General features: G+C 40.5%; 1 protein-coding gene across 1 annotated transcript in view; it reads left to right on the forward strand.

Moving 5' to 3' along the window:
• The first annotated feature begins 778 nt into the window (after nt 1–778).
• ROPN1 (rhophilin associated tail protein 1) overlaps nt 779–24,675 on the forward strand; it is a 34,884-nt gene continuing 10,987 nt past the window's right edge. The window contains exon 1 of the mRNA XM_019651173.1: nt 779–853. The gene's annotated coding sequence lies outside the window, so the exon portion shown is untranslated. The remainder of the gene's footprint in view (nt 854–24,675) is intronic.

Here is a 24,675-nt window from a genome sequence, read left to right on the forward strand (position 1 = left end):
GCATTGTGTGCTCACCACCCGGAGTCAAATCTTCTGTCACAATATATTTGACCTTCACCTTTTTCACTTTTCTCAAGTTGACACTCTGCACTGTTTCCTCATCTGTAAATGCAGATACCACTTGCACTTGCCTCAGAGGTGATCATAATTAAGACGGTTAATATGCGTCATGCACTTAGGAATCGTTCTGGCTCAACAACAAGAAAAAGCACTGCAAGAAATGCTTGCGACTATTCCCAAAGACTTCTCACCTGCCCACTTTCCTCAATCCAAAAGATCATTTTAAACTGCTCCATTCCCACTCTCTAATATACAAAAGCCCACTGTAAATTGCCACACATTCCGGCAGGCTTCCTAACGCCCCCATCCCAGTCCTTAAACCACCAGGCCATCTCGTCCTCCAACCACCAGCAACCCCCCAAGCAGTTCCTCTCTCCCACACCCGCCCTGGCTGAACCTTAGTAACCTAGACCTGGCGGAAGGTTGTGGCCGAGTGGGGAGGGGGCGGAGGGGGGGGGGCCATACAGGTGGGCGGGGAGGACGGGACTGCGGCTCTGTGACGTAGCACTCGGGCGGCTTTGTGACGTAGCACCCTGCCCCTCCAACACGGTTGCCAGGGTGCAGCTGCGTTGGGGTTGCCAGGCTAAGGTTAAGCGCTAACAAAGCCAGGCCTCGCCCCACCTCTCCTGTCGCTCCAGGCCGAGGCCAGTACCGCCCTTTCCCCCCCGCCCAAGTCCAAGTTTTGCAGCTGTGCCCCTGCCAAGGGTGCCACTGGATCTTTCACACATCACGCCTGAGGCCAGGCGCAAGGTGTCACCTGGTGCCAGACAGCTCGTTTGGGAGCGAGCCTCAGGTAGCAACCCCGAAGGGGAAGTGGAGGGAGGGGACCGTGTGAGCTCCCAGAGGGCTGCGCAAGTCTGAGGGAAGTGTTGCGCCATGAGCCCACTTGGATCCTGAATCCCTCCTTGTTCACAGAGCAAGAGGAGGGGACTGTGATCTTGAAGGGAATACGACCATGGGTGATTATTGCTCTCTGCCCACACTATATGTATATTTTGTACCCAGGACTACTTGATGATGTCTTACACAGAGGACAGTGATTTGGAAACACAATGGAATCTGGGACCAGAGCCCACTGACTAGCCAAACCTCTGCTCTTTCATCTGTAATGTGGATATAAGAATACCTGAGGGGGGGGGAGGGCTTGTCATGAGGACCAATGAGCATGACTAGCATTCATTTTATAAACTGCTATCATTGATTCATTTTCCAAATATCTATTGAGCACTGTATTCCAGTATTCCGGGCACCCGGCTAGGCACTGGGGATTCTATAGTGAGCAGAAATTGACTGTCCCTGCCCTCAAGTTTACAACCAATTGCAGGAGACAGGGTATTCATCAAAGAATCATGCACATAATGTCAAATTGGAGCTAAGTGTTGCCAAGGAGAGTTGGGTAAGTGGTGCTCTGAGAAGGTGTAATGGAACTGACAGAGAGCTCAGGGGAAGCTGAGCTGAGATCTGAAGAACCTATGAAAAGGTGGCGAGTGCATTCCAAGCAAGGGTAACCGTGTGTCCCAAACCTACCACCTCCTATTGCAAACCCAGACAAGTACATACAGTTGCCTGGTCCTGGGTTCTAAGACCTGCTCGTAGAAACTGCCTCTGAGATCCTGGTGTCTAGAGCCTCCCATTCATGTAACTGAAACCTCTCATTTATATAACCGAAGGCCTGTTTAGCTCACACCAATAAAACCAAATGAGAAATTTCAGAAACAAATCTATATTCCATATGTGATAAAACCTATATTCTTCAGCACTCAGCATGTATGTGTTGGCCATAATTCCACACTGGGAGGGATGTGGGTTTCAAAAAGAGGAAATCTGTTGAATTTTAAGAGCTGGGGGGAGGGAGATTGAATGGATAATTGAGGAAGGCCTACCATACTGAAAGCTTTAAGAATGGAAAAAGAATTTTACCATACATTGGAATCATGGAATTTTAAGATGGAATTGATCTTTCTCCACTTCTTTTATCTGATGTGAACAAATGGCCCATACTACTCAAACGCAGAAAAGTTGGGCTTTGGGGCCTCTCCAAACTAAGGAACCTATAATTCTAAGTCTCTGGGCTCAAAAGTGCATGATCCAGCAATTCCACTTCTGGGTATTTATCTAAAGAAATCCGAAACGCTAATTCAAAAATATATATGATGCATCTCTATGTTCATTGCATCATTATTTACAATAGCCAAGTTATGGAAGCAACCTAAGTGCCCATCAATAGACAATTGGATAAAGAAGGCGTAGTACATATATCCAATGAAATATTACTCTGCCATAAAATAGGATGAAATCTTACCATTTGTGACAACAGGGATTGACCTAGAGGGTATTGTACTAAGTAAAATAAGTTAGAGAAAGACGAATACCATATTTCACTTATATGTGGAGTCTAAAGAACAAATAAATGAACAAGCCAAACAAGCAGATTCATAGATACAGAGAACAAATTGCTGGTTGCCAAATAGGAGGGGCTTACTGGGCTTGGTGAAAAAGGTGAAGGGATAAAGAAGTACAAATTGATAGTTACAAAATAGTCACAAGGATGTAAAGTACAGTATAGGGAATATAGTCAATAATATTGTAATAACTATGTATGGTGCCGGGTAGGTACTAGACTTATTGGGGGAGTCACTTCTTAAATTACATAAATGCCTAACCACTAAGCTGTACACCTGGAACTAATATAAAATAATATTGAATGTCAACTGTAATTGACAAAGAAAAAACAGTGCATGGAACTCCTGAGAGTATATGGGAACTTGAGTGGAGAATTTCACCTGCCTCTCCTTCAGTGTTCTCCATTTCTACTGTGGTGCCACTATCTACCTGGTTATCTAAGCTTGAAAAGTGGGGAGTCATGCTAAACTCTTCTCTGTCCTTATCCTCCTTCCACGGTGGTTATCAAGTCCAATAGCTCCAGTCTCTCCTATCTCTCCCCACTGCAACTGCTTTACAAGGCAATGATGCTTGAGAGTTGTTGCCAAAACTGTTGCTATTTTTCCTAACCAGGCTCCCTGCCTGAAGCTTCAGTCCATTCCCTTAGCCTGTCTACACAGCTGTCAGTTGCTGCATGTTTCAGAGTCCAACAAAGAGAAATAAATCAGATAACAAGTTTAACAAAAGAAGTTTAATGTAAAGAATTTTTAACTATAATGGTTTTGGGGAAATTAAAAATTGGTTAGTAAGATATATAGAGAGATCTAAAGTATACAGGAATTGCTCCAGGGATCCAAGATGGCAGAGTAGATAAACACCATGCCTGCTTCATTCCATGAATACATTAAAATTACAACTAAATTATAGAACAATCAACCTGGAGTACCATCTGAAGTCTGGCTGAACAGAAGCTTTATAACTAAGGGTATAAAGAAGCCACACTGAGACTTGTAGAAGAGGCGGAGATGCAAACCAGGCTGGTCCCAAACCTCCGTGTAATGGTTAAAAATACCTCAGCCTTAGTGGTTCCCCCCAGAGGAGTGAAAGACCCCAGCCCCACTCCAAGCTCCCCAGCCCAGAGTACTGGTGCCGGGAAGAGAAGCCCCCACAATATCTGGCTGTGAAAAATAGTGGGTTTTCCAACCATCCAGGTGTGACGGAAGGCTACGGGAAACCCAGACATCCTCTTAAATGGAGTGCACACAGACTCACTCGCTCGCAGGCACTCACCGTGTGCTCCAGTGGAGGGACAGTGACTCAGAGGTTGCCAGAGGCACACAGGAAGCAGACTGAGGTATATGGCTTTGAAGCCAGGACTGGTAGACAGTGCCATTTTCCCTATATGGGGTCCTCCTCTATGCAGCCAGGCAAGCAGCCACCATCTTTAATGAGTTGAGCCCACCCCCAAAGCTTAGGGCCAAATCTGAATCTGGTTGGTCTGGTGAGCTCTGGGGTTCCACCCTGATTTCTCACTGGGACCCCACCCCACAACTCCCTTAAAGCCAGAGGCAATTTCTCCACAAGCATCTTGCCCCATCCTCATTGCACTCTTTCTTGGAAAAATATTGGAGTCCACGGGTCCCAGGTGGCAACAACTGGCCTCAGTGTGCTCTTAGACTCTTCCTAAGTAGCTCCAGGCTCAGCACTGGCTGAGGATCCACATTAACCTGGTAACCCACTCTAGTGTCTCTCTGAGACCCTGCCTCACCTAACTTGCATACCACAGGAGGCTTTATCGGTGGCTGAACTTTAAGGGAGCTGGTAGGTGACAGCAGGCCTTGGGGTGTCTTGGCTTTTTGAGGAGGTACCCCAGGCCAAAAACTAGTGGCAGACATACTTGGTTCACAGTGTGGCCTCTCCCATGTGCCTCCAGGGTTAGCACAGGCAGCAAACAACTGCAGACTGCTTTGTAACTTATACCAGGTAGTCCCCAGCTGGTCATAGGCAGTGGGTGACCTTGGCCTGCACCGGCGCCCCTCCCCAAGAGGCCCCAGAACCAACAACTTGGAGGTGGGCTTCAGACCACAGCAGAGCACAGCCCAATTAATCCCACAAACAGCACACACAAAGGGAGGTATCAACAGGCACCAGAGCCTCCTGGGGAGAATCCCACTCAGTGGGGGAATCCTCTGCACAGCAGCCCATAAGCTATGGACTTGGCCAAACCCCACAGCTGATCAGCCTGAGGGCAAATACCACCCACTGCTATGCCAATAACAATCAAGCCTCAACTATAACAGGATAGCACACACAACCTACACAACAGACATTCCTGGAGCACCCGGAGCAGGTGACCTGGGAGACTATGCCAGAGCACAAGTGGGCACCTACTACATAAGGCCATCTGGCAAAGACTGGGAGACATAGCAGATCTACCTCATACATAGAAACAAACACAGAGAGGCAGCCAAAATGAGGAAACAAAGAAACATGTCCCAAATATAAGAATAGAAGAAAACTCCAGAAATATAACTAAATGAAATGGAAGCAAGCAACCTACAAGAGACAGAATACAAAACAGTGGTTATAAGGATGCTCAAGGAGCTCAGTGAGAACTTCAACAAAGAGATAGCAAACATAAGAAGGGACATAGAAACCATAAAAAAGAACCAGTCAGATGTGAAGAATACAATAACTGAAATGAAGAATGCACTAGAAGGAACCACCAGCAGACTAGATGAAGCAGAGGATCAAATCAATTTGGAAGACAAGGTGGCAGAAAACACCCAATCTGAACAGAAAAATAAAAAAGAACCCAAAAAACTGGGGATAGTTTAAGAAGCCTCTGGGACAACATCAAGCATTGCAACATTTGCATCACAGGGGTACAGGAAGGAGAAGAGAGAAAGCAAGGGATTGAGAACCTATTTGAAGAAATGACAGAAAACTTTCCTAATCTGGCGAAGGAAATAGACATACAAGCCCAGGAAGCGCAGAGAGTCCCAAACAAGATGAACCCAAACAGGTCCACACCAACACACATTATAATTAAAATGGCAAAGGTGAAAGACAGAGAATCCTAAAAGCAGCAAGAGGAAGGCAACTAGCAACTTATAAGGGATCCCTCACAAGGCTGTCAGCTGATTTCTCAACAGAAACTTTGCAGGACAGAAGGGATTGGAACAAAATATTCAATGTGATTGATGAAAAGCAAGGACCAAAAAAACCAAGAGTAATTTACCCAGTAAGGCTATTATTTAAAATTGGAGGACAGATAAAGAGTTTCCCAGACAGGAAAAAACTAAAGGAGTTTGTCGCCACCAAACCAGTATTGCAAGGGATGTTAGATGGACTTCTTTAAGATGGGGGGGGGGGGGGGGGGTTGGAGATCATAAGTATAAATAATAAAATTGGTAATAGTTACATAGCTATCAACAATAAATTTCAATGTAAATGGATTAAATTCTCCAATCAAAAGACATAGGAGGGCTGAATGGATAAGAAAACAAAACCCTTACACATGCTGCCTACAAGAGAATCACTTCAGATTGAAAGACACACATAGACATAAAGAGATGGAAAAAGATGTTTCAGTAAAATGGAAACAAAAAAAGCTGGGGTAGCCATATTTTTACCTGATAAAATAGACTTTGAAACAAAGGCAAAGAAACAAAGAGAAAAACAAGAGACGAAGAAGGACCCAGTAATCCTGCTTCTGGGTATTTACCCGAAGAAACCCAAATGCTACTTTAAGAGGACATGTGCATCCATATGTTCATTGCAGCTTTGTTTACAATGGACAAGATGTGGAAGTAACCTAGGTATCTGTCGATGGCTGAATGGATAAAGAGGTGGTGGTACATGTATACAATGGAATATTGCTCTGCCATGGAAGGGAATGGGTTCTTGCCATCTGTGGCAGGATGGATGGACCTGGAGGGTGTTGTGCTGAGTGGAGTGTGAGACAGAGAAAGACAGATGCAATGTGATTTTGCTTATATGTGGAATCTAAAGAACAAAATAAACAAACAAAACAGAAAGAAACTCATAGATACAAAGAACATTTTGATGGTTGTCAAATGAGAGGGGGTTGGGAGTGTGGGTGAAAAAAGGGGAAGGAATTAAGAAGTACAAATTAGTTGTTACAAAGTAGTCATGGGTATAGCATAAGGAATATAGTCAATAATATTGTAATAACTATGTATGGGGTCAGATGGATACTAGATTTATTGGGGTGATAGACGGGAGAGGGTTAGGGGATAGGATGAAAAAGGTGAAGGGATTAAGAAGTACAAATTGGTAGTTACAAAATAGTTATGGGGCTGTAGAGTACAGCATAGGGAATATAGTCAATAATATGGTAATAACTATGTATAGTGCCAGGTGGGTATTAGCTAGTCAGGGGGAATCACACCTTAAATTATGTAAATGTCTAATCACTATGCTGTATGCCTGAAATTAATATAAAATAATATTGAATGTCAACTGTAATTGAAAAATTTAAAAAGGGGGTGAAAAGGTGAAGGACAATAAGTGGTCTAAATTTTCAGGTGTAAAACAAGTCATGGGGATGCAGCTTGGGGAATATAGTCAATAATATTTGCCATGATGAGGAGTGCTGAGGTTTTATATTTTTCTGTGCAAGATGTAGGGTGCTTGTCAGCTCGCAGTGGGCTGCCATTACAATTGTCTTCTCCTGAGAACTGCCCTGTTCCAATCTATAATGGATGTCAGCTTGCAGGGGGTTGCTGTCGCAAATGGGAACCATTCTGTTCCCATCTATGATGGGTGTTTGTTAGTGTGCAGGGGGTTACCGCTGCGATTGGAAACTGTTGTTCTCACCTATGATGGATGTAAGGTGCTTGTCAGCTTGTAGGTGCAGTGCTGGCCAGGGGAGTCAGAGCCAAGTGGTTAATGTTCAAGCTTGTTCCAGTTAGCTCACAGGCCCACTCCCATTTACATGTCTCATCAATATCGTGATAGCATAGTATGGTGTCAGATGGTTGCTGGACTAACCATGATCACTTCTTTAGGTCTATAAATGTTGAACAACTCTGGTGTACCCCTGAAACTTATATTGTATGTTAACTATATTTTAAATAAAAATATTTTTTTAAAAAAGTATACAGAAATCACAGACATAAAGGAACAACCACGACCCTTGAGATAAATCATCAAAAAAAGAGACAGCCTCCCAAGAGCTTGTTGCAGAGGATGTGACCACAGTTCCTTGTGTTGAAGTAAGAAACGTCCAAACCTATAGAGAATTTTTATAAGAATTTATTTGAGTCAGATTGACAACAATGCCAGGGAGCGAGTTCTCAAATACTCCAGAGAATAACAGCTTTGCAACTTGTTTTATGCACTTGAAGCTAAGGAGGGAACATAAGGAAGATTGGAGAAAGCAAGGCAGGGATCAGATTGCAAGATAGTTCATAAGATTAGGTGCTCTCAGAGGGTTCATACCTCCTGTGAGGGGTCGTACTTCCTGTATTTCAAAGGTGTTAACCTAGATGCACAAGAACAATAGACAGGGCTGGCTTATAACTTTTCACTAAAAAGTTATATGCCTCGGGTGTGACTACCCACCATGACCTGCCCAGTTAGGAATTTATGATCAGATCACCCTGTGAAATTACTTCCCACAGAACCCCTTTTTTCGTCCACAGTTGGATGGCAGAGAAATTGCTGAGGTATCAGGGAGGCAGAAATCTACTGCCTGGAATACCAGAGAAGCCATTTATTGAAAAGGTGGCTGACTCCGTGGCTGCATTGTTACAAAGCTTCCCAAGAGAAGTGCCAGGGGAAGCCGTGCACTGCTGGCAACTGGGCACTGCAGCAGTCAGGCAGCTAAGAGATCACACACTGCAGATGATGGAGAAGCTGTGCACCGCAGGATCCCAGCACCAGAGAAACTGCATGCTCCTGGGCTTAGGAGGAGACTATGTACATGGAACTCACAAGAGAAACCCCTTCCTCCTCCAGTATCCCTCCAGTACCCTCCACTGAGGAAGCTTAACATTGTGCCAGCTGACAAAGGAGAAATATTTTAAGGGCCTAGTTCAGGTTTTGCTGAGGAGGCAATGAAGGGTGAATGTGGAGCAGAGGCAATAAATTGATAAGAGGAGCATCAGGCTGACGACAAAGTGTCATTGGCTCTAGTACTTCAATCCTAGTGGCTCCCGATTGTATTTAATATGAAGTTCGAAAGACATGCAGTGGTGTACCAGCCTTTTATATTCTAACCTTGGGCTGCATTTCCAGCCTTAGGCCCAACCACTCCCCCTTTGTCCACTCCATAATTACTCACAGTTTCCTAAATTCACCATGTCCTCTGACACCTATCATACCCTGTTTTAATTACTGATTTTCTTATCAGTCTCTTCTACTAGCCTCTGAGCTCTCTTAGGGGCAGGGTGTGTGACTCATGTAATTCTATATCCCCGTATCCAGCACTATTCCTAACACACAGGTTTTATTGTATTATTTGCCCAGGATCACATAATGAGTCAGAGATAAGCCCAGGACCAGAACCCTGGTCCCCTGCCTCATAGTTAAGAGTGCTTCTTAGCTAGAGCTTAATCTGCCCTAGTGGATCTATGAAGGACAGCAGTCGTGTGTTTTGTATTGGAAAAGACAAGTGCAATGTTGAACATCATCAGGAATGGTAAAGGAAATAGGCCAGAAACATAGCCCTGATCTTATATTGAAAGCTCTGATGCATTCACCCCTCAGAGCCCTTTTATACTTTGAATCCCTGGATCATAGGAATGCTATAATGAAATCAGAAGTAGAGAGAACAAGTAAAAGTTGTGGGGAAAGTCTAAAACCTTACTCAGAAAAAAAAAAAAGTCTTTCATATACTTACGAAAGAAAAGGTTAAGGTGACCCCAGGTTTGTGCACCAGATCACAAAATCAAGGGACGTGATACACAACTGTAGGGAGCACAGTTAACATGGCAGCCTCTACATGGTAGCCCTGGACTTGCGGACCATGATATGAACATGGAGAAATATGAGCATGGCTAAGTTAAGGTAAATCAAAAGAGGTAATTGTTCACTTTTTAAATAATAAGCATGTGAAACTCATGACCTCCAAGAGGTGGTACTAGCATAATATATAAGCAATTTGGGGAAATTTTTTTAATAACAGAGCCAAAAGTGACTACTCAAAAAAAGACAAGGTCAGGTAGGACTACTCAGAGTAATTTTGTTTTTGGCATCCAGACGCTGGATTGTCTTGATCATGAATTGGCCCAGGATAGAAAAAGATCCAGGCTTCTGTGAAATAAAGTTGGCGAGGCAAGATAACATGAATGAGTTAAGTTGTGGAGAGCTTGAAAGTCAGGCAGGGCATCATTTTGATGAGAAAAGAAATGAAAATCCATTTAAGGATTTTGAGAGCGATGTGATAATATGAGTGGTTAAGACGTTTTATCTGGGAAATCTAAGTCTCAAATTTTTGGCATTAGGAAAATGATTATAATATTCAAACCTACCTACCCATAGATTGTTGTAAGAATTAAATGAGATAATAAATGTTCAATGAGTGTTTTAAGCCTGTCTTCTGCTGGGCATGCTTCCATTTTTTATAACTGTATGGAATATGGTTAAAGAGACAATGACCATATTTCCTGGATAAAAAGTTAGAATATACTCTGACAAATAATTTTTGTCCCACTTCAAGGTGCTAAAAATGCACTTTTCATGATGCAAATGGGATTATCCAGGATATTTCAGTGATTTGTGGGGACAGTCGTACATAATATTTGAAGCTGGAATTGTCCTAGGGAAAACCCATGATGTGTAAATGCCTTATTCAGACTTCTTGGTTCGGCTTCAACATAAACTGCTGCCCTTGTGCCAATCACTTCACTTCAATTCTCTCATTTGTAAATTGAAGATATTGTAAGTTAAATTAAGCCTTTCCAAAAAAAAAAAAAGTGTCCCTTTTTACTTTCCTGACAGTTTTTTTTAAAAGTTCATCAGGATAGAAGTGGAACATGAAAGAAAAGAATGAATAAAAAATGGCCATGATGTACCAGACTAAGGCAATTGAAAAAGTAAAAGAAGCTGTTTTTGGATGTGTTTATGGGAAAGGGGAACTATACAAAAGGGTAACTGGTTTATATGGCTGTGGCATGGTCGAGAGTTTACAACCAGAGATTTGGGAATCATCAGCATAGAACTCTAGTTAAATCCCCCACCAAAAAGCCCCTACCTCCAGCTAGAATATAGTAGATTGCAGCTGCTCAAGGCTCCCACTGCAGCAACTAGAAAAAACTAGAAAAATCATTTTTAAAAGCACTGTAAAGATATCAGAGAGATTTAGAAGCAATGAGGACTAGATTAAAATTTCAGAAAGACACAGAGCCCTTCCAAGATGAGCTGATGTTCACAAGCCATTTTCTTCCCTGTTTGCCAACATTTGCCAACTTTGGATGTGGACTCAGGGTTGTACTTGGCCCTTGCAGAGAGACTTTATTGGGGTATAGTCAGTCAGCACTGGCATAACAGGTTAGAAATTTAAGGCACCCAAACACACTTTAGTTTTATACAGTCTGACATATAATTTAAAAACACTGGGCCTGCATAGAAGCAGAAAAATGTGTCTAGAATCAAGAGGAAAAGGATATCAGAGAGGAGATCCACAGGTAGATTCAACCAGTGGAGTTATCAGACATTAACTCTAAGATAACTATAAATAATGTGTTCAGGAAAATCAGTGGAACAGATGCATAAATGAAAAAAATGGAAAATTTCAACACAGAAATCACATCTATCAAAATACCTGATATTCTAGAACAAAAATTACAATATCTGAAATTAAGAATTCATTGAATGGATTTAACATCAGCCTGGACAGCAGAAAACATGGTTAGTGAACTCAAAGACAGGTCTATAGAAAATATCTAAACTGAATTACAGATGGAAAAAATGGAAAAAAAACCCACAAAAAACAGAGCATATGGCCTAAAATAGATATAATTAGAGTCCCAGAAGGTAAAGAGAAAGAGAATAGAGTTCCAGAATGTAAGGGCAGAGTCAATATTTGGAGAGGTAATGTTCAAGAACTTTTCAAAACTGGTGAAATACATCAACCTACAAATCTAAGAAGCTCAGCAAGCCCTAGCCAGGAACACCTGGGCATATCTTAATTAATCAAAGTAACGAAAATCAAGGATAAAGAGAAAGCCATGAAACCAGAGGGGAAAAGAAACATTATCTCCAAAGGAACAACAAAAATACATTTGGCTTATTTTTAACAAACTATGGAGATGACAAGACAATGGGAATTACATACTTAAAGTGTTGAAAGGAATTAGTTGCTAACCTTGAAATTCTATACTCAGTGAATGTGTCATTTTAGAAAGAAAGCAAAAATAATACATTTCACATAAACAAAAAATGACAGATTTCTTCTCTAGCAAACCCATGAAAAGCATTAGAGTTCTTCAGGCTCAAAGAAAATGATCCCAGAGAGAGGTAGGGGATCTATGCTGACCATTGGGAAAGGAGAACACATGGGCTTAAATAAGTGGATAAAATAATTTAATATTGACTATTTTAAAATAATAATTTCAAGTCACAATAATGTATGTAGAAACAAATTAAATGTAACAATTGTACAAAGGGTGAGAGAAGGATATTGAGTTAAATTGTTATAAGGTACTTTCATTATTCATAAAGTAGAAGTATTAGGGTAGACTTAATAAATTAAGGATGCAAATCATAAACTTTAGGATAATTGGTTGAAAAAAATAGTAAAATAATATATAACTAAAAAGATGATAGCAGAGAAAAGTTAAATAGTAAAAAATATTTAATTGCTTTTAAAAGGCAAGAAAAGAATAAACAGATGACAGAAAACAAAATGATAAAAACAACAACAACAACACTGGCTCAGTTGGTTAAGAGTTAGCTTAAGAGTGTGCGCGCTCTGGGCCGGCCGAGTGGCGCGATGGTTAAGAACTCGCTTGGGATGCCAGAGGGCCCCGGTTCGGATCCCACATATGAGGGCCAGTGACACTGCCCTCTACAGCTAAGATGCTGAACAACAGCTCAACCTGGAGTTGGGCTGCCGTGAGTCGCCGGCGACGGCGTAGGCTGCAGCCCCTGTGGCAGTGGGTTGCCATGGGCTACCGTATGTAGCCAGCAGCCAGCGTGAGCGGCCAGCAGCCGCAGTGAGCGGCCGTCCAGAAGCCGGCGACTGATCTGCCTCGCCTGGGAAGAGCGCAATGATGGTGCCAACTTGGGCCAGTGAAGCAGCGTCCTCCACAACTAGACTGAAGAACAAAACGACAGCAACTTGTCTGTTCCCCTTCCCCTAATTCCCCAGCACTGTTCCCATCCCCCCAATTACCCAATAAAAATCTTTAAAAAAAAAAAAAAAAGAGTGTGCGAGCTCTGCAACAGGGCTGCCGGTTCGATTCCCACATGGGCCAGTGACGCTGTGCCTGAGCTGAGCTGCCACTGAGCTGCCAACAGGTGGCAGGATGGCTCAGTTGGTGAGAGCACGTGCTCCTAACAGCAAGGATGTCTGTTCAATGGTGGGCTGGTGGGCTACGACTGCCCGCAACTAAGACTGAACTTGGCACCTTGAGCTGAGCTGCCGCCCAAATAGCTCAGTGGATAGAGCGTGTGCTCTTAACAACAAGGCTGCTTGTTCGACTCGGGATGGGATGGTGGCTACACCCACTCTCAACTAAGACTGTAACACAGCACCTTGAGCTTAGAGGCCACGAGCTGCCGACGGGCAGCCAGATGGCGACTGGCACCCTCCACAACTAAGATTGAAGAACAACAACTTGGTTGGTCCCCTTCCCCAATTCCCCAATTTAAACAAACAAACAAAACAGTAGTTATGATAAATGTAATTTACATTTAATTACATTGAATAATCCAATTGACAGACAAAATTTTCAGAGTTCATTTTTCTAAAGTAGTTTACAAAAGACACACATGAACAAAAGGACATAAAAAATTTGAAAGGAAAGTTTGGGAAAAAGTATACCTTGCAAAAGTTAAACAAAAGAAAGCTAGCAACCAAGTTGACTTCAAGTAAAACTAAACATAAACAGGGGCATTTCATTATGATAAAGGGTCAATTAAATATGAAGATTAAAAAAAATCTTAAATATGTATACACCTAGTAACAGAGCTTGAAAATTTATCAAGCAAAACTTGAAAGAAAAAAAGAAATAGACAAAACCACCTCATAAATAGAGATTTTAACACACCTCTCTCAGTAACTGATAAAGTAAGCAGACAAAAAAGTTCGTGAGAATATAGAATATTTGAACTACATAATTAAACCTCTTGAGATATATAGAACATTACACTCAACAACTGCAGAGCAAACATTCTTTTCAGGTACACATGGAACATTTACCTAAATTTATAGCAACTATTTGAGAGAAAAAAATATATAGATTATAAAACAAACAGCCAGGGACTAAGCCTTAAAAAACACTTCTACAAAGTGATGATGGAGACAAAAATGAACAAAACAAATGAAAAAGGAACAGCGCAGAGTTAGGATAAACAAGACTCTATAACCATTATTCAATGGAGCAAGGTGTTTCATGAGAGCGTGATTGATTTCTCAAATGCAATACAGAAGCCAAGAAGAATAAGTGTCATGGGGAAAATCGCTAGATTTTGCAGCCAGCAAGACTTCGGTGATATTTATATTTGTGAAAGCAGTTTCAGGACAATCATCAAGATGGAAGGAAGCCTTATAGGGGGTTAAAGGAGGGGGCATCATGTGGAGAAAAAAGGGAGTTAGTATGTAGGTTACTTGGAAGTTTTACCATAAGAAAGAAAAATAAACCATTGGAAAGATAATAAAGTTTTTTAAAAAATTTTTTTAAAGAGGTGGCCAGACTGTGCCTATTTGATGGAAGAGAAGGTGCTAAGGAGGTAGAAAATATGAAGATTTCTGGAGAATGTAGAAGGGGTAATGGTCAAAGTCTGATTCCTCAGGCCTTGGACAAAAAATAAGAGCTCACGGGGTAGAGGAAAGAATATGAGACCAAAGAGATAGAGTGAGGTAAGCAAAGGATGGCAGTGTGAATTCATTGTGACATCCTTGATCTCAGGTAGGAAATTGAATTTCATCTCCTGAGAGTGAGGACAATAGTTGGGTGGGATGCAGGCTCCAGGGGAAAGTCATTCACAGGAGATTAAGAAATAGAATTGTAGGGCCGGCCGAGTGGCTCAGTTGGTTAAGAGCTCGCTCAAGAGTTTGAGCTCTGAGCAACAGCAGTTCAATGCCCTGCCCGAGCTGAGTTGCCGCTGAGCTGCCAACAGGTAACAGGATGGCTCAGCTAAAAAATAAAAATAAAAAAAAAATAGAATTGTGTTGTTGGGGAATGGCAAAGATCACTGCAGAAGCAAGAGTAAAGGAGCTGGAGAGAAGAGGTGATGCAAGTTGGAGTGCACTGCACTGGATGATAATGTAAAGACTACTATTATGTTGTTACTGTGATATAAAGTAAAACTAAATAGAGCAGGGCCTACAGAATAAGCGGGGTCCAAACGTGATTGCTGATTAGACGAAGCCTAACTTGATATAAACCTACTTTTCTGGTTCTTTCTAACTCATACAGTTTATCGCGATCTTAGAATCACATGACCCTCTTAAAATTTCGTTTGCGCTTTGGTGTTTTCTAGGTGTCAGAAATCTTAAAGACCCCCTTACCAACCCCCCACAAGCAACTTTAATTCTCATGAGAGTATCCCAGCTCCTCTTTATAAACTAATACATAGTTAGTTACATTGCTTTATCATGCTGCCTCAGTAAGAAAGTTAATGGTTAGCTAGATGTTCCTATTTTTTTCTCTGGCCTCCTATTTTCTTTAGAAAGTACCAGGTGTCTTTGGCCTGCGTGATATTCTGTGAACTCTGCAATCAAAATCTCTCTGCAATCAAAATAAGTGTATCTGCTTTGCTAATTTGTCTCAAACTTTCTTCCTGGCTTCTAATCAACATTGAACTTGAGTAATTTAAATTAGAAGCTAATCGTTTCCTTAACAGCCAGTTGTTGTTTTTTTTACAGTTCACTTTCTTTTTTTTTTTTTTAAATGTCGTTTTTTTTGTTTTGTTTTTTTAAAGATTTTTATTGGGGAATTGGGGGGATGGGAACAGTGCTGGGGAATTGGGGGAAGGGGAACAGACAAGTTGCATCATTTTGTTCTTCAGTCTAGTTGTGGAGGACGTTGCTTCACTGGCCCAAGTTGGCACCATCATTGCGCTCTTCCTGGGCGAGGCAGATCAGTCGCCGGCTTCTGGACAGTCGCTCACTGCGGCTGCTGGCCGCTCACACTGGCTGCTGGCTACATACGGTAGCCCATGGTAACCCACTGCCACAGGGGCTGCAGCCTACGCAGTCACCGGCGACTCAAGGCTGCCCAGCTCCAGGTTGAGCTGTTGTTCAGCATCTTAGCTGTAGAGGGCAGTGTCACTGGCCCTCATATGTGGGATCCGAACCGGGGCCCTCTGGTATTCCAAGCCAGTTCTTAACCATCGCGCCACTCGGCCGGCCCTACAGTTCACTTTCTAATGAACATTCCTTTTAAATTACATAAATCTGAGGTTTTACCAGAAATTTATTTCAGTCACCACCACAATCTTTCCTATAACATATTGTCTTAAAAGATTGAAAAGAAGCTTAGAAGTTTTTCAACAGAAGTACTTGCCACTGCACTGTACAGCACAGCTTATTTGTAAAGCACACCAGGGTAAACTGTAGGGTATTGGAGGTCTATATGGAGCTCATGAAAAAAATTCAATATATATGTCTCAAAATTATAATAAAAAGTAAAATACAGAGTAAGAGTGAAGATATCAAATGTTTAATTGGAATAAAACTTCGAAACAAACATTTTAAAACTTTTTAAGGAGAACTCAAGCTTGCTTTTTTATCATGAGTTTGCTTTCTACTAAGTTTTGTGTTGAAATGACTACATGATGTTCTTCTGAAATTCTTTTAGTCACCATCAGTGAGAAAGTTGGTCTCACAGATGGGTCTTAGCAAATGGTAGATAGCGAATGGTAGAAGGGCATTTTTAAATTTTTCTCCAATTGGCAGAAACTCCTTTCTCACTATTAACCAGAATTTGGATGACTTGATCTCTTCTTTCTTTCGCTAAAATTCTTGTGATAATGTGAATGGATTTCTAATGCACTTGAACTTTTTATATCATGTATTTCCGAATAATGTGACACTTAACAAATGTTTTGCCACTAGGCTTCCTTAGGGTTGAAGTTAGAATATCAGTTAACCCCCCACCACCACTACCGCTGAACTACTTTGTAACCTCACACAGTTCCTTTGAATTCATGAGCATTGTTGGTATACTTTATTATAGTTTCACATACTCCTTACAATTTTGATTAAATTCATTCTGGTGCTCACAAATGTCAAGTAAGCCAATTTTCTGAGGACAATAAACTCTCCTCAACAACTCTGCATTAAGGATCAATGACATTTTCTTTTAAATTCCTCTTTTAGCTCTTTGCCTCTAGGGAAAAAAAAAAAACTTTTATTTTGCTAGGTACCTTGGTAGGAAGCATCAGGCTGTTTCTTTACATAAAGCTGAAAACAGACCGACAGAAACATAGCGGCTTGAATTTTATTAGTAACACCTCTAATTGTAGAATTTACATCTATAGGTGAAGAGAGTTCTATATGAACAAAATAATGTTCTCCTTGCATCCCAGTTCTCTCCATGTTCTCCCATGGAGAACAGACACGAAGTAAAACCTTCCTATCTTCCTGTCATCACAGCTTTCCTACCAGTACAGAAACGATTGTGCTTGCATAATCCAGAAAATCTTACTTGTTTTAAAGTATTTAGTTAGTACTCCAAATACTTCACCCTGAGTAGGTTTTTTGTTTGTTTGTTTGGTAATTTTTGTTCCAAGCATTCCATCTCCAGGGATTCTAACTAGCACTATTAACTGAACACTATTACTAACATCTGTAGATTCATTATTCTGCAAGCAAATACTCTGATTAATTAGTCTTGTGGAAAGTGTCATCAATGCATCTTCTAAGAGTATTATTCCAGAGTAGTACTTTTTGTATTTCCTTTACTTCATTTGGTCTCAAACATGGTCATTTCCCAGGCAAGTAGGTAAAATGAGTGATTCTGTAATTGTAAGAGATGTTTTTTGGCTTTAGTTCTTAATTATGGGACCTTTTAATTAGCTTTTTGAACTCAATCTGGTATAAACTACTGTTGTAGCTATAAATACTGTTGTAAATGGTTTCATAAAACAGTGGTTTTCAAAGTGAGGTTCAGGGACTTCTGAGGATCCTTGAGACTTTGTGGGGTAGGAGTCCATGAAGTTAAAACTATTTTTGCAATAATACTAAGACGTTATGTCTTTCTCACTTTTTCTTAAGAGTGTACAATGAAATTTTCCAGAAGCTACGTGATGTGTGATATCAGAACAGATGGAATACAAAGCAGATTTGAGACTCTATCTAGCTTTCTTCTATTAAGTCAGACATTAAAAGATTTGCAAAAATGTAAAACATTGTCTCATTTCTCATTAAGGACTTCTTGTTTCTGGAAACTATAGTATTTTTCATAAAAATGTTACTTATGTTAACGTGTAAATTATTTTTATTTAAAAAAATTAATATTTTTAAATTTCTGAAATGATAAATATTGATAGAATCCACATTAACAAAAGTTCTTTAGGGTCCTCAATAAGTGTTAAAAATGTAAAGGGCTGCTAAGGCCAAAGACTGTAACAATTGCTCTCTTAAGAGATTCTGTAAAATATAGATGTTTTCTGTTAAGGCTCTGGCATAACTTAACGTGCCACCATTTTTTCATTTGATAACTTTTCCATGAAAATCACATATTTAAGCAGACAAAGAAAAAAATTATCAGGGCAACAAATCCAAATTTGAAATAATCCTCATTATAGTGCAATAAGTGACTGAACTTTATATTTTTGACTACTGTGTATGTCTTGTGAATCTCTAAAAAGTATTCAATTATAATGAGATATTAATAACAATTATTATATTTAGCTGTAAATTATACTTTATGGTGGGAAACTAAATGACATGTAAAGTACTAAAGGACACTATAGGCTTTTTTGACTACAACATATCAATTTTTCAAAGAAAATAAGGTCCATTTTCTTAAGATATTTTAAATCATAATTTTTTTTAAAAAAGCAAGCCTTTGATGGAGGAATTTTGGAAATATTATCATTTAATTTAATAATTAATCTGCTAGATTTTCCACAAAATGTAAATATTACACTCAAGTACAATTAAAATATTTTGAAAAATGTTTTTCATAAGATATTAAAGACCTGCAGTCCCTTATTGAACCAATTAAATTACTTTCCATTATTATTTGTTTTTAGAAGGAAACTGTTTTTCTACAAACAAATAATGTCATTAAAATATTCATTAAGGATCACATTTTGGATATTTTACATCAAAAGCCAAGAATAAATACATATATAAATCAAGTCATAATCTTAAAAATAAACAAAATTATGTTCTATTAGAGACAAGTGGTGATGGTGATGATGATGAAAACATCATATACCTTCTTATTGGCAGAAAATAATTTGAAAAATAAGAGCAAATTAAATCAAAGAACTACATATGTAAAACACATATTCAACTAGGCCGAGTGGCTCAGTTGGTTAAGAGCTCACTCTAGAGTGTGAGCTCTGAGCAACAGGGTCTCTGGTTCAATTTCCACATGGGCCCGAGCTGAGCTACCGATGAGCTGCCAACAGGTGGCAGGATGGCTCAGCTAAAAAATAAACAAACAAACAAATAAATAAATAAAACACATATTCACAAAAGACTATCTCCATAATACATTGCAATTAAAGCAGTAATCAGAATTATGGTTTTAACATGACGGTCAAGTAGAAAAATCCTACATAAGCATCTCTGTTGGCAGGTGCTCTGTATACAACCTTAAGCACAAAAACAATAATTACTGAAGTCTGGAGGTTTACTGACTGATCCAAACAGTCTCCAAACATAATTTCAACTGTTATAAATTTGCAAATGGCTGTAAAATGGTTGTAACTTTTGTATCACTATAAAAAGTTTACAGCCATCAATCTCTTGGGCACACCTCTAACCCATTCTGCAATGACCCCCTTATGAAAAGCTCAGCTTTAAAGATCTATAAAAGGTAGAATGGAATGAAATAGCAAAATATGCATTACAAATATTTGGTGATACCCAAGTCTTCTACGAAGGCCTATGGCATAGTATGGACTCAGGATGAACCTTGAAGGTGTGTAGGGTTTGAATAGATAACAGGGAAGAGGAAGGGCATTTCAAGTAGGCAGCCAGAATTAGCGACATCTTGAGAGAGAGAGAGAAAGGCATAATAGAATACTGTTAACAATAGATGAGGAAGTGTTAAGCTTTGGACGCATAATTTCTTGGAAAGGGGCCAGAGTAAACTATGTGTTGGAAATTTGTGTTGGTAAATACTAACAGAATATTTATAGTTCAAAGTTATGTGTATAAATCAGGGAGAACCTTGAAAGTCAGGTTATGATTGCCATATTGTGAGCAGGGGTCTCTGACCTATTAACAGCAGTATAGAAGATAGATCCATACACACTGGGCAGAATAGACCAGAGAATGACCAGAGACAGGGATACCAGTTAGGCGGCTGCACAATAGTTGGTGAGGGGCTGAAGTAGAATAAAAAGAGTGGAAATAGAGAGGAAGGGATAAACTGGAGTCCCATGTCAAAGGAAATATTAGTGGGGTTTAGTGACAAATTCAACGGGTTGAAGAGAATGCATGGCCCTAGGGCTTTGATGCCAAATGGCTGAGAAAATGGCGACCACATGTTCAGAAACAAATTTGGGAAGGAGACTTAGTTGGGAGATGGAGAATCAATTTCTGTGGAGATGAGTCCTAGGGGCAGTAGGAAGTGTGGAACGGGAGCACAGGTGAGAGGTCAAGGGTGGCCAAATGAGTGTAATCAACACCGTTCTGTGGTAGGTGAAGCCATGAGAGGATGTGAGCCCTCCCAGAAGAGTGGCAGAAAGACATAAGCTCGGAATGCTGAAGACTCAGCTTTGGGAAGATTGGGAACTCTGGCATAGCAGGAGGAAAGAGGGAGTCACAGTGACAGAGGAGGAGAGGAAACTAGAAAAACAAGAATGTCGTATGCCGTCAAAGAAAAAGAAAGCCTTAACAAGGAAAGGAGAGTCATTGTTTAACAGGCCACTTACTGCATCGGGCTGTGTATTAAAATCCTGTCTCTGTCACTTATTAATTACATGTCACTTCAAAAGTTTTATTGTCTCTCTTAGTTCATCATCTGTAAAATGCTCATAATATAATCTACCTCATAGGTATATTTTTGAGGATTTAGTGAGAAAATGTATACAAAATACTTTACATAGTATCTGGCACAGATCAGAAGTTAACAGATGTATTTGATGACTTTTAGGGAAACAATAGAATGATAAGAACAGAAAATAATGCAAGAGGTTAAAGAACTGAGCATTGAGGAAAAAAACAATAGCTATGGAGAACTTACTAGGGTAGAGATTCTTTGGCCAAAAATGAAGAGAGGTTGGGCCGGCCAAGTGGCGCAATGGTTAAGAACTGGCTTGGGACGCCAGAGGGCCCCGGTTCGGATCCCACATATGAGGGCCAGTGACACTGCCCTCCACAGCTAAGATGCTGAACAACAGCTCAACCTGGAGCTGGGCTGCCGTGAGTCGCCGGCGACGGTGTAGGCTGCAGCCCCTATGGCAGTGGATTGCCATGGGCTACTGTGCATAGCCAGCAGCCAGTGTGAGCGGCCAGCAGCCTCAGTGAGCGGCCGTCCAGAAACCGGCGACTGATCAGCCTCGCCCAGGAAGAGCACAATGATGGTGCCAACTTGGGCCAGTGAAGCAACATCCTCCACAACTAGACTGAAGAACAAAACAACAGCAACTTGTCTGTTCTCCTTCCCCCAATTCCCCAGCGCTGTTCCCATCCCCTCAATTCCCCAATAAAAATCTTTAAAAAAAAATTTTTTTTTAAAACGAAGAGAGGTCATAATAGTTGCTAGAGAAGCAATAGAGTGAAGTAAAGGTTTTGCTTAAGTTCAGTCTATGCTGAGCAAGGGTTATCATCATTAGTGTTGACATGGAAGCCTATTTCACTAGGGTTGAGCCATTTAGTTATTTACATTAGGCCACTTAACCTTCAGAACAGAAATCAAACAATTGCACAACTAAAAGATCTTGTCCAAATACATGTGAACAATAGAAGGGTGCAGCCTTTGTAGGAAACAGCATGATGGTTCCTCCAAAAATTAAAAATAGACCTATCATCTGATCTAGCAATGCCACTTCTGTGTATACACCCAAAAGAATTGAAAGCAGGGACTCAAACAGATATTTGTGTGCCTATGTCCATAGCAGCATTATTCACAATAGCCAAAAGATGGAAACAACCCAAATGTTCAACAACAAGTGAATGTATAAAACAAAATGTGTTATATGCATACAATGGGATATTCAGCCTTAAAAAGGAAGGAGATTCCGACGTATACTGTATACAACATGGATGGACCTCGAGGACATTATGCTGAGTGAAATAAGCCAGATACAAACGGACAAATATTGTATGATTCCACTTCTATGAGGTTTCTAGAGTAATCCAGTTCATCCAGACAGAAAATAGAATGGTGGCTACCAGGAGCTCAGGGGAGGGGGAAATGGAGAGTTATTGTTTAATGAGTGCAGAGTTTCAGTCTGGGATGATGAAAAGAGGTCTGGAGATGGATGGTCGTGATGGTTGCACAACACTGTGAATGTATTTAATACTACTGAGCTGTATACGTAAAAAAATGGTTAAAATAGTAAACTTGATGTTATGTATATTTTACCACAATTAAATATATACGTGTGTGTGTGTGTATGTGTATGTGTGTATACCAGGGGTGCCAAACAAATGTATACAAGTGGACACTTTGGTCAACGTGGCTCAAGCAGTAGTTCGCCATAATCAGAAGTATGTGGGCACTGATGGTAACCACTTTGAGCACCTCTTGTAATTGCAGAAGTCAAACATGACTTGTATTCATCGTTTGTTATCAGTACATATTGAGTATTACAATTTTAATACAGTTTTCCTTTCTTAAAATGTGTATACATTTTTTTGCACTATATGTATATATATACATATATATATACATATACACACACACATATATGTATGTATATATATGTGTGTGTATATGTATATAAAATATAAAATGAACAAAACAAGGCAATGCCCTCTGCTAGATAAAATGGACTGAGAAGTTACAAGAGACAATCAACTTATACCCGTTTAAAGTATGAAATATTTCATGTATACAAAATAAAATGCACAATGTAAATACAGACATAAAAATAGACAAAAATCTAGGCAGCCACCATCCAGCTTAAAACATAGACCATCACGAATAGTGTTGGGAGCCCTGTTGCATCTCCCTGATGACATTTCTCTCCCTCCCTGACACAGGATCACCGCCATTCTGAATTTGTGTTTATCACTCCTTGCTCTTCATTATGACACATATTATATGTAACCTTAAACAACATATTGCCTTTCCACCCAGCATCATGAGATGTCTGTATGATGATGTCTGTAGCATGCTCATTGGGAACTGTGCTATCTTCTCAATTGAAGCGTTCATCATTATGTAGTGACTCTCTTTATTCCTAAAAATGCATTTTGCCTTAAAGTCTCTTTTGTCTGGTATTAACATGTCTACATCAACTCTCTTTTTTTTCTATTCATCCTTATATCCTTTCACCTTCAGTCTTTCTGTGTTCTTATGTCTTTTTTAGATGTGCGCATAGCTGGATTGTTTTTAAATGCATTCTAATAATTTCTGTGTTTTAACTGGCACATTTAAGACTATTTCTTTTTTATTTTTTTTTAAGATTTGATTTTATTGGGGAATTGTGGGAGGGGAACAGCGTTGGGGAATCGGGGGAGAGGAATAGACAAGTTGCTGTCCTTTTGTTCTTCAGTCTAGTTGTGGAGGACGTCGCTTCACTGGCCCACGTTGGTATTATCATTGCGCTTTTCCAGGGTGAGGCAGTCGCTCGCTGGCCATTGGAGGGCTGCTCACAGCGGCTCATGGGGGCTCACGAAAGCTCACGCCTGCTGCTGGCCAGCCCCACTGCAGCCTACACCGTCGCCGGTGACTCATGGCAGCCCAGCTCCAGGTTGAGCTATTGTTCACCATCTTAGATGTAGAGGGTGCAGCATTACTGGCCCTCATGTGGGATCCGAACTGGGGCCCTGCTGTTCAGAGCTGGCGTCCCAAGCCAACTCCTAACCAACGCACCACTCAGCTGGCCAAGACTGTTGCTTTTTATTGCGATTACTGATATATATGGATTCTTTTCTATCACGTTATTCTTTTCTACCACCCACTTTTCCTATGCTTTCTCCTCTCCTTTCTGACCTTCTCTTGGATCAATCAAGTTGTTTTGCTGCTGTTTTTAATTCCTTTTCTCTACTAGTTTGGTGGTGATATTATTTTTATGGTAATTACCTGTAAAATTTAACTATGCATACTTGCATACTTGACTTTTACAAAGTCTAAAATTAATGCTCATCTTCCTCCAAATAAAAGAACATAAAGTGAAAGATAATAGAGTACCACCAACCTGAGGGCACTTTAATTTTTGTCTTGGGAATTTCCAACCAGGCTGGTGGTATAAATTTAAAACTTAGACCTAGTTTGTGGCTACTGACTCGTGGGAGACTATCTCGCCCCCAGCAAGAAGCAACAATAGAGACAGATTTCTGTGTCCCTCCCACTGCCAGTAGGCAGATATTTTTAGTCCCACTCTTTCACACTGAGGGTGTATGAACCTTGTGAGGGTCTCAGGTTTCAGAGGGAGGGGATGAATAAGAGAATCAGTGGATTCAGCTATTTACATTTTGTGGGCCCAAGACCTGGTCTGTTTGCAACTTGCCTGACCATTTGTCTGAAAGGGTCAAGTTCCTAGCATCAACATTTGCTCCCTAATTTCTCCATTTGCTTACCATTCTGGTTTCTGCTTTACTCACTTTATTTGTCACTTGAGGATTTCCCTCAGTTTCTTGCCACTTAATAAGGCAATTTGAAAGGTATAGTTTGCTGGGATTTGTCTAACATCTAGGTGTTTTGAAGAGGGAGGGCTTTTCAGAATATCTAGACTCATTCTCTA

The sequence above is a fragment of the Hipposideros armiger genome, unplaced genomic scaffold, assembly GCF_001890085.2.
Source record: "Hipposideros armiger isolate ML-2016 unplaced genomic scaffold, ASM189008v1 scaffold_8, whole genome shotgun sequence".
In the NCBI taxonomy this organism is placed as follows: domain Eukaryota; kingdom Metazoa; phylum Chordata; class Mammalia; order Chiroptera; family Hipposideridae; genus Hipposideros; species Hipposideros armiger.